Source organism: Hemitrygon akajei, chromosome 13 (genome assembly GCF_048418815.1).
Source record: "Hemitrygon akajei chromosome 13, sHemAka1.3, whole genome shotgun sequence".
NCBI lineage: Eukaryota > Metazoa > Chordata > Chondrichthyes > Myliobatiformes > Dasyatidae > Hemitrygon > Hemitrygon akajei.
Genome location: NC_133136.1, coordinates 25,838,840 through 25,850,120, shown reverse-complemented (window position 1 = coordinate 25,850,120; position 11,281 = coordinate 25,838,840).

Sequence of the window (11,281 nt, the reverse complement as noted above, 5' to 3'; positions counted from 1 at the left end):
TTAGAAAAATAGAGAGCTATGCACTAGGGAAATTTTAGGCAGTTTCTACAGTGGGTTACATGGTCAGCACAACATTGATTGCCGAAGGGCCTGTAATGTGCTGTAGATTTCTATGTTCTGTGTTTGCCAGCACTTCACTACAAAACAGTGATCGTTTGGATGTTTCATACATTTCAGTGCTTATTGTTATATCTGGAAAGCCCCTTACAATTGGAGAAGAACTGTTTCTGTCAGTAGAAAGAAGGTTTCTAAAAATGGTTATGCGTAAGCCACCAGACCAAATAATTAAAGCAATTCCACACAGTGCCAACTCTGCTGAAAGATGAATCGAGGAAATATCTGACAATGTGGCAGACATAATGTGCAACATACTTGGGACAACAGAATTTGCTCTACAATTGAATGAGTCAACTTTGCCAGGCAACAAATCTTCGCTTCTTGGCTATGTTCACTTCCTAAAAGATTAAAACATGGTTCAAGAGTTGTTATTTTCAAGGGTTCTAGAAACAGAAACAAAAAAAAGGAGCGAATATTTTGGGTTGTTGAGCAATTTTTCAAAGAGAAGGACATTCCACTCAGCAACACTTTTGCTTGTGTAACAGATGGGGTACCATCTATGACAGGACACCACTGTGTTTTTATTACTTTCATGAGAAAAGCTGTACCTAACATATTAACCATTCACTGTGCAATTCACAGATAACATCTTGTCGCAAAAACAATGAGTGATTAGCTACATAAATCATTAAATACTATTGTCACAGAGGTAAATAAAATCAAGTCCCACGATCCAAATTCTCAACTATTTCAAGAGCGTTGTGTTAGGAATAATGAACAGTTTGAATGTTTGCTTTTGCACACTGAAGTCAGATGGCTCTGAAAAGGAAACTGCCTAAGACACTTTCATGTACTTTTTGAATATACGATGAAATTCTTTGAAGACTCAAATGCTGAATTCAATAATCAACTCAAGAGAATTAGACATGACATTGCTATTTGTTGGAATTACTTGCAAATTTTAATGAAATCAATCTTCAATTACAAAGGAAATAATGTGAATCTTACCAAAGTCAAATCAATTGACTCCACACTTCTGTCCAAGTTAACCCTATTTAAGTGCAATGTTAACCACCGTGACCTTTTCCAATATCCGAGCCTCTCTGAGAAAGAAAAAATATCAGATGATGATCTTCAAGTATACTGTGCCCACCTGAGCTGCATAAAAACACATTAATGAGATTTCAGGATCTTCTCTTGTTCCAAATTCCAGATTAGGCAATAAGTCCATTCCTGAACACTTGTAATGATGAATCAATGGAAAGGCTGGATGAAGAACAGATCTCACTACAAAATGACTTTGAATGAAGCTGAGGTTCAAAAAATCATACCAAGACTTTTGGTTGCAGGAAGAAATTTCTTAATGCTGTCCTGCAATGTGGAAAATGGTCAAGGTGTTCCTTATTGCCTTTCCAACATCATATAAGTGGAGCGCAGTTTCAGTGCCATCGCCGAACTTCTTTCAAAGCAACAAAACAGACTGCAGCCTACTGAATGTGGGGATCTGAGACTCCTTCTGAGTGACATTCAGCCTGATGTTGAGAAGCTGATATCACTGAAAGATAAAATGCAATGAAATAGTGAATAGTTGGACTGCTAATTTACACTCTAAAATTGTTGATGAAAACAGTTTTTACTGTATTTAAATAAAGAAATAATTTTATTTGAAGCTTTAAATAGATTAAAATAATCTTTGCAATTATTTGTCACTGCATTGAATTTGCAGTTTCTATTTTCCTTCACTGTGCATTGTAATTTAAAATTCTTCATAGATTTTACATAATGGCCAGAAAGTGAGGGGAACACTGGGGATGTGGTCTGGGAGCCAAGGGGCAGGTAACCCAAAAAGGTTGGAAACCACTGTTTTGAATGGTCTAAAGTCTGAAATTAACAATTTGACAGAATTTTACGTCTTATAAAGCTGCCTTTGAATTTATGATGCCTTGCTTGCTAAATTGGTAGCTTTCCTGTGAAAGCAGTTTGAAACTGTTGCTAAGCAAAAAAAAAACTTGTTTTATTGATGACTATCTTGTCATCATAATCTTAATACATCTTGTCATATATTTGAAAGCTAGTTGTTCTATGGGAACAATGACAACCAATTTAGTAGATAGATAGATAGATAGATAGATACTTTATTTATCCCCATGGGGAAATTCAACTTTTTTTCCAATGTCCCATACACTTGTTGTAGCAAAACTAATTACATACAATACTTAACTCAGTAAAAAATATGATATGCATCTAAATCACTATCTCAAAAAGCATTAATAATAGCTTTTAAAAAGTTCTTAAGTCCTGGCGGTAGAATTGTAAAGCCTAATGGCATTGGGGAGTATTGACCTCTTCATCCTGTCTGAGGAGCATTGCATCGATAGTAACCTGTCGCTGAAACGGCTTCTCTGTCTCTGGATGGTGCTATGTAGAGGATGTTCAGAGTTATCCATAATTGACCGTAGCCTACTCAGCGCCCTTCGCTCAGCTACCGATGTTAAACTCTCCAGTACTTTGCCCACGACAGAGCCCGCCTTCCTTACCAGCTTATTAAGACGTGAGGCGTCCCTCTTCTTAATGCTTCCTCCCCAACACGCCACCACAAAGAAGAGGGCGCTCTCCACAACTGACCTATAGAACATCTTCAGCATCTCACTACAGACATTGAATGACGCCAACCTTCTTAGGAAGTACAGTCGACTCTGTGCCTTCCTGCACAAGGCATCTGTGTTGGCAGTCCAGTCTAGCTTCTCGTCTAACTGTACTCCCAGATACTTGTAGGTCTTAACCTGCTCCACACATTCTCCATTAATGATCACTGGCTCCATATGAGGCCTAGATCTCCTAAAGTCCACCACCATCTCCTTGGTCTTGGTGATATTGAGACGCAGGTAGTTTGAGTTGCACCATATCACAAAGTCCTGTATCAGTTTCCTATACTCCTCCTCCTGTCCATTCCTGACACACCCCACTATGGCCGTGTCATCAGCGAACTTCTGCACATGGCAGGACTCCGAGTTATATTGGAAGTCTGATGTGTACAGGGTGAACAGGACCAGAGAGAGTACGGTTCCCTGCGGCGCCCCTGTGCTGCTGACCACCGTGTCAGACCTACAGTCTCCCAACCGCACATACTGAGGTCTATGATGCACCATCAATAACTCACGCCGAGACTTAGGAAGTGAGATTATCGGCTTTTATTGACTGAAGGACAACACTACATCCTGGGGAAAATGAGGGAGAGCAGCAGGCCACAGTCGCCTTTATACAGGGGTCTGTGGGAGGAGCCACAGGGGTAGTCAGCAGGGTCTTGGGAGGAGCCACAGGAGCAGTCAGACAGGTATATCTAGTTCACCACAGTCTATCTGTCAAGTAGTCCACTATCCAATCCACCATGTGAGAGTCTACTCCCATCTCCGTTAGTTTGTGCCTTAAGATCTTGGGCTGGATGGTGTTAAAGGCACTAGAGAAGTCAAGGAATGTAATCCTCACAGCACAACTGACCCCCTCTAGGTGAGAGAGTGATTTGTGCAGCAAATACGTGATAGCATCCTCCACTCCCACCTTCTCCTTATACGCAAACTGAAGAGGATCCTGGGCGTGCCTGGTTTGTGGCCTCAGATTCTGTATTATCAGCCGCTCCATGGTCTTCATAACGTGCGACATCAAGGCAACAGGTCTGAAGTCATTCAACTCCTTTGGTTGTGGTTTCTTCGGTACCGGGACAATACAGGATGTTTTCCACTGTCTGGGTACTCTTCTCTGCTCCAGGCTCATGTTGAAGATGCGCTGTAGTGGTTCTCCCAGCTCAGTCGCACAGGCCCTCAGTAATCGTGGGGAAACTCCATCCGGTCCAGCCGCCTTGCTGGTACAGATCTTCCTCAGTTGACCTTCCACCTGTGCAGCCGTAATCCTGGGCGTGGGCAAGGTCTCCTGTGAGTGGCTATTTTCCTGTGAGGGAAGTAAGCCTGGTGTGGATTTCTGCAGTGAGGATGAGATTGAGCTGTCGAACCTGTTGAAGAAGTTGTTCAGCTGGTTCGCTTTCTCCACATCTCCACTTATGTTCGCCCCCCGCTTTGCACCGCATCCGGTGATGATCTTCATCCCATCCTACACCTCCTTCATGCTTTTTTTCTGCAGCTTTTGTTCTAGCTTCCTCCTATACTGCTCCTTTGCCCCCCTTATCTGTACTCTGAGTTCCTTCTGAACTCTTTTAAGCTCCAACCGATCACCATCTTTAAAGGCCCTCTTCTTCTGGTTTAGGAGGCCTTTGATGTGACTAGTGATCCAGGGCTTATTATTGGGATAGCAGCGAACAGTTCTAACAGGGACAACTGCATCCACACAAAAGTTAATATAGTCCGTTGTGCATTCAGTGACCTCCTCAACGCCCCCACAGAGCCCCCCTTGCAGTACATCCCAGTTAGTAGTACCGAAGCAGTCTCTCAGGGCCTGTTCAGCTTCAGGAGTCCACTTCCTAAAAGAGCGTGTGGTAGTGGGATGCCTCAACACAATTGATTTATATCTGGGCTGTAACAAAACCAGGTTGTGATCAGCTTTCCCCAATGAAGGCAGTGTCTGTCAAAAGATCTTTGAAATACAAGAATGAACTTTTTGGAAATTTGTCTTTTGAACCCAGGATTCCTCATGATATGGTAAAGTGTTCTAGTTAAGTGGTGAATGGTTCTCATGCAGGGAAGTCAGGTGAATTGGAATTATTCTGTTCTGACTGCTAACTGTAAGGTCTGCATGTGAAATAAGTTTGACCCTGGCACACATACAAAAATATTCCTGGTTGATACTGTTAATTTGTTTCCTCAGATGTTGGCAAATAACAAAAACCACAATACATTCATGGTGACATTTTAGTTCCTTCCTGTATTTCTGTATCTGATGGAACTGTAAGACTTTTTTGTGGGTTGCGAGGGTGGTGGTAAAGTCACATGTTTTAGAACAGAGGAAAACAGAAGCAGGAGTAGGCCCACTGACCCTTCAAGCCTGCCCTGCCTGTTTCCAGTAACGTCATCATCGAGAATGGCAGCTTAAGTCACTTGCTCCTGGGGAAAAAGGCGTATTAAGCCCCGTTAACCCATCAAATATAATATTTTTCAAAAATTATTTGAACTGAAAAGAGGGGCAAAGAATGGAGAAAAGGAATGGAAATTAAAAAAGCGACACTGCGGAGCCTGCGGCCGAGAGGAGTGCAGCGAGCGGCTCTCCTACCCGACCGCGTGCTAGCGAGGTGGACGCTGGGCCTCTTTCAGGCGAAGCAGCGAATATGATTGAAATTCTGAAAGAGATAAGGGAGTTTCAGAAAGCAATAAAGCAGCAGCTCCGTGATATTAAGTCAGAGCTCGCCAGTGTCAATCAAAAAAGAGCGGTGGCAGAGACTCGAATTGAGAAGGTGGAAGATCGCGTTCAAAACATGGAACGGATACTGAGTAAGACAATATAATATTAAATCACCAAGAAGGTAAACTGCTTGACCTGGAGGGAAGATCACGGCAGAAAAATATCAGAATCTACAACGTTCCCGAAGGAGCGGAGGGCTCGTCTATGACGGAGTTTGTCGGAAAGTTACTGCGGGACACGTTGGATCTTCCCTCGGCTATGGAGCTGGAAGTCGAAAGAGCCCATAGCGCGTTAGTCCTGAAGTCTACCCAAGATAAGCCACGCTCAGTAATAATTAAATTCCTTCGGTACAGCACCAAGGCAGAGATTCTACAAAGGGCCTGGGGTAAGAAGAGAGTGTTTTTAGACGATAAACTAATATATTTCGACCAAGATCACCCCCCGCGGTCCTGCAGAAACGCAAAGAATACTCTGAAGTAAAGCGAGTGCTAGAGCAAAAAAAGATTAGATTTCAAACTCCATACCCTGCTAAACTTCGAGTGTTTTATGACAACGGGACACAGTTGTACCAGACAATGGAAGAGGCGACTACAGACGTGAAGGCCAGAGGGTTGCCCTTCAGCGTGACCAAAATGAGGGAAAGCCTGGCTGAGTAATTATCCTGCTCCGCTTGGGAAATAGTGCAAGAATCGAGAAGGCAGGAGACGGGAGGAGGCCGAGAGAAATATATCAGGAAGAGACCGGGAGTTTCCCAAAGACAGTCCTCACCCCCTTCAGAAGAGCCATAAGGTTTGGCTAACTTTAAAAATGTTGAGAAGCTAAACGAAAGCAAAAGTAGATGGTGATATACCTATCTCAAGAAATACTTATTATAATGTAGATTTTATATTACTTAGTTGTTATTCTTTATTTGCTCACTTTCTCCTTTTTCCCCACCAAAATGAGAATATATATGTATGTATGTAATGTATGTATATGCACACACACACACATATATATATATTCTCATTTTGCATTTGTGTGTGTGTTGGGGAGGAAGCATTAAGAAGAGGGATGCCTCACGTCTTAATAAGCTGGTAACTACGGTCAATTATGGAAAACTCTGAACATCCTCTACATAGCACCATCCAGAGACAGAGAAGCAGTTTCAGCGACAGGTTACTATCGATGCAATGCTCCTCAGACAGGATGAAGAGGTCAATACTCCCCAATGCCATTAGGCTTTACAATTCAACCGCCAGGACTTAAGAACTTTTTAAAAGCTATTATTAATGCTTTTTGAGATAGTGATTTAGATGCATATCATATTTTTTACTGAGTTAAGTATTGTATGTAATTAGTTTTGCTACAACAAGTGTATGGGACATTGGAAAAAAAAAGTTGAATTTCCCCATGGGGATGAATAAAGTATCTATCTATCTATCTATATCGGAGGAGTACACAGGGAAATCTTTTCTGTGTAATGGATTTGTTCACTGACTTTTATGAATACTGCAATGGGGGCCCTCAATTCACAAGTAGGAGGGGTTATCCCCCACAGCTAGACATTTCTTCTAGCTCAACGCAGGGTCATCTACTAGAGACCTCAGCCTTGGAATCACATGTTCGTTACCATTTTTGTTATTATTTGCGTTTCTTGGTTCTTATTTGTTCAGGGAGTAGATCTATTAAGTTTTATTCTAATTTCAATGATACATTGACAGATTAATACAGATGGCTAAGGACAAGGTAAAATTCATTTCTTTTAATGTCAATGGGCTATTAAATCCAATCAAACATAAGAGAATTTTATCCAAAATGAAAAAAGAACAAGCCCATGTAGTATATTTACAGGAAACTCATTTAAGTGATAATGAGCATAAAAAACTAAAGAGAATGGGCTTCACTAATCTGTTTTTCTCCTCATATAAATCAGGACATAGGAGAGGAGTTGCTATTCTTATCTCAAGTAAGGAAAATTTTGAAAAAGTAGTTGAAATGGGAGATAAAGAGGACAGATATGTTCTGGTAAGGGGGAATATAGACAGAAATTCAGTTACTCTATTGAATATATATGCACCCCCGGGAAGTGACTTTCAGAAAATTACTGACATTATGGTAACGGAAACAGAAGGTCTCCTGATATGTGGGGAGAATTAAATTTACAATTACAACCAATCTTAGACTCTTCCAATAGAAAAACCTATGAAACAAAATCTTTACATAAGAAAGTTAATACACGTTTTTGAGGATGTTGGTTTAATTGACATATGGAGGGACCTTTTCCCCGACAGAAGGGATTACACTCATTATTCTGCTCCCCATTCTGTATATACGAGAATAGACTATTTCATAACATTTGGAAAAGACAAAGACAAAATAAACACCTGTGGAATTGGGGCAATAGATGTAAGTGACCATGCACCTATATATTTATCTGTTGATTTAGACCTACAACCAAAGAATACTATTTGGAAACTAAATTCAAGTCTACTTATTGGTCCATACTTTAAGGAACAAATTTTTTTTTAAATTGGTCTCTACTTAGAATTTAATGATAATGGAGAGGTTTCACCTCCCATTTTATGGGATACTCTGAAGGCGGTCTTAAGAGGGAAAATTATAGCGATATCTTCATATAAGAAAAAAATAAGGAATAAAACATTAGAGGAATTACAAAATAGGCTGAAGGGACTAGAGTAAAAACACAAATTGAATTTGGCAGAGGATACATTAGGGGAAATTAAAAGAATTAGGAATGAAGTAAATAGCTTGGCTATGCAAGAAATCAGGAAAAACTTAATGTTTCTGAAACAGAGACATTATGAAAGTGGATCGAAATCTATGAAAATACTGGCGTGGAAACTGAAAAAAAAGATAGCAGAAAATACAATTCATAGAATTAGGGACCCAAGAATGAAAATGATAAAAAAATAAGCTAAGTGAAATTCAAGAAGCTTTTGAAGTGTTTTACAAAACTCTATATTCCAAAGTTCCAGGGGGAAGCATAACCCAAATTGACACCTTCTTGAATTCTCTAGAGTTACCCACTTTAAGCGAAGAACAAAATAGAACGATGACTGCTGATATAACTGAAGTTGAATTAAAAGCTGCAATTAGTAGGCTTAAATTAAGCAAGTCACCAGGATCAGATGGGTACACGGCAGAGTGGTACAAAGAATTTAAAAATGAGTTAATTCCTGTTTTACTCCCCACACTGAACTGGGCTCTAAAAAAGGCACAAATGCCACCCAGTTGGAAGGAAGCGATAATCTCAGCTATACCGAAAGAAGGCAAGGATAAAATGGAATGTGGGTCATTTAGACCAATATCCATTCTTAATGTAGATTATAGATTATTTACCTTCATCATGGCCAAACGATTAGAGGATTTTCTACACATACTGATACATAATGATCAGACAGGTTTTATACGACAACGCCAGACACAAGACAATATACGAAGGACACTTCACATTATGGATCATATACAAATAAATAAAATCAAAGCAATAGTGATAAGCGTGGACGCTGAAAAAGCATTTGATTCGGTTAATTGGAATCCTCTTTACAGAGTTTTACATAGATTTGGTTTCCAAGACACAATTATTAAAACTATACAGACACTATATGACAATCCTACTGCTAGGATTAAAATCAATGGATATTTATCAAATAGTCTTACCCTTGAAAGGGGCATGAGACAGGGTCGTGCATGGTCACTGCTACTCTTCGCGTTATATCTGGAACCAATAGCTCAATACATCAGACAAAATGAAGGTATCAGGGGAATTACTATTAAAGGGACAGAGCATAAATTGGCTTGTTATGTGGATGACATTTTGATCTATCTAGGGCAACCAACATACTCTTTACCTATATTGATGCAATCCTTTGAACAATATGGTCAATTATCAGGATACAAGATCAGCATAGATAAAACCCAATTACTTTCATATTACTTTAGCCCACCAAGAGAAATTGAAAGTCGATACCCTTGGGCATGGCACACAGAGTCTTTCAAATATTTGGGCATCATTATGCCAAAAGATTTGGCAAAATTATCAGAATGTAATTATCAGCCTTTATATAACAAAATTAAGGAAGATGTGGCAAGATGGAACCTGATTCCTTTTTTCAGTCTCAGTTCAAGGATTGAGTCTATTAAAACAAATATACTGCCCAGACTGTTATATCTCTTTCAGACCCTACCAATAGAGATGAATCAAAATCAAATCAATTCGAATGGAACAAGATGCTATCAAGGTATATTTGGCAGGGTAAAAGGCCTAGAGTTCATCTCAAAACTTTGCAATTAGCAAAGGAAAAGGGGGGATGGGGCCTACCTTCTCTTAAAGATTATTATTTTGCAGCACAGTTGAGAGCTGTGATATGTTGGTGCAACCCATCATATGACGCTCAATGGAAAAACATTGAGGAGCAGGTACTTCACATCCCCATACAAGCAATTTTGGCTGATAACAACCTGCAAAGGTACATAAATACTATTGATAACCCATGGGTGAAATTGACTCTTAAAATTTGGAAAACTACTATAAAAGAATATAATCTAGAGGGAGATATTGCAATTCTTAAATGGTGTGCATATGACTCGGATTTTACACGAAATAAATTGGATGCTAGATTTAAGGACTGGACAGCTAAAGGAATAACAGTTCTTTGAAACATAATGAAAGAAGGAACACTGTTCAGTTTTGAAATGCTTAAAGAGAAATACTTATTAGAAAAACAAGATTTTTATCGGTATATACAGATGCGACAATATGTTAATAAGACACTTAAAAATGTAACCAAGGCAAGTACATGCTTGATAGAGCTCTTTAGAAAAGCATATAATTCAGATAATTATTTAGAATCATTTCATAGAAACATAGAAAATAGGTGCAGGAGTAGGCCATTTGGCCCTTCGAGCCTGCACCACCATTCAGTATGATCATGGCTGATCATCCAACTCAGAACCCTGTGCCTGCTTTCTCTCCATACCCCCTGATCCCTTTAGCCACAAGGGCCATATCTAATTTAAATTTTCTATAAGTGTATAGCTCAGATAAATACTTTGTGGAGATTTGTGATATATATGATTATATGATATATATGTACAATGTCTGAAATACATCTTATGGAAATGTTTGTTTGATGATGAACTTCAATAAAAAAATAAATTACAAAAAAAAAGCCTGCCCTGCCATTTAATATGATTGTGTTGATCTGTCCCAGGCCTCATCTTATCATTCTTCCAAACCCCAAGGAATATTCACCCAGTTTCTTTACTCCCTTATGAAAGAACAACCCTCTCAGCTCATGCAATTTCTTTTGGACCATTTCCAATATCGTTTCTCAAATGGCACCAAAACTGTGTATAGTACTCCAGATGTAACAAAACTTCCCTGTTTCCAAATCCCAAAAGTCTTGGCACAAAGACTAACATGGAGTTTCCTTTCCCATTTGTGCCATGTACAGCAACAAACAATCTGCAGGAGGAACTCAGTTGGCTCAGTAGCATCTGAAAGGAATCACTAACATATTGGGTTGAAACCCTGTATCATGCCTGATAGTGCTATGTCTTCTTCATTATGAAGACTACCTAATTTTACTGCATGGTAGTGTACTGGTTAGCGTAACACTTTACCGCACCATTTGTAGACTAGTGTTTAATTCCTGCCGCTCTCTGTAAGGAGTTTGCATGTTCTCCTCATGACCGCTTGGGTTTCCTCCAGGTGCTGCAGTTTCCTCCCACTTTTCAAAGACATACAGGCTAGGGTTATTAGGTCTTGGTCATGCTATGTTGGCACTGAAAGCATAGAAACACTTGCGTACTGCCCCCAGGACATACTTGACACAAACAATGCATTTCACGTGTGTTTAGATGTTTCAAAGTG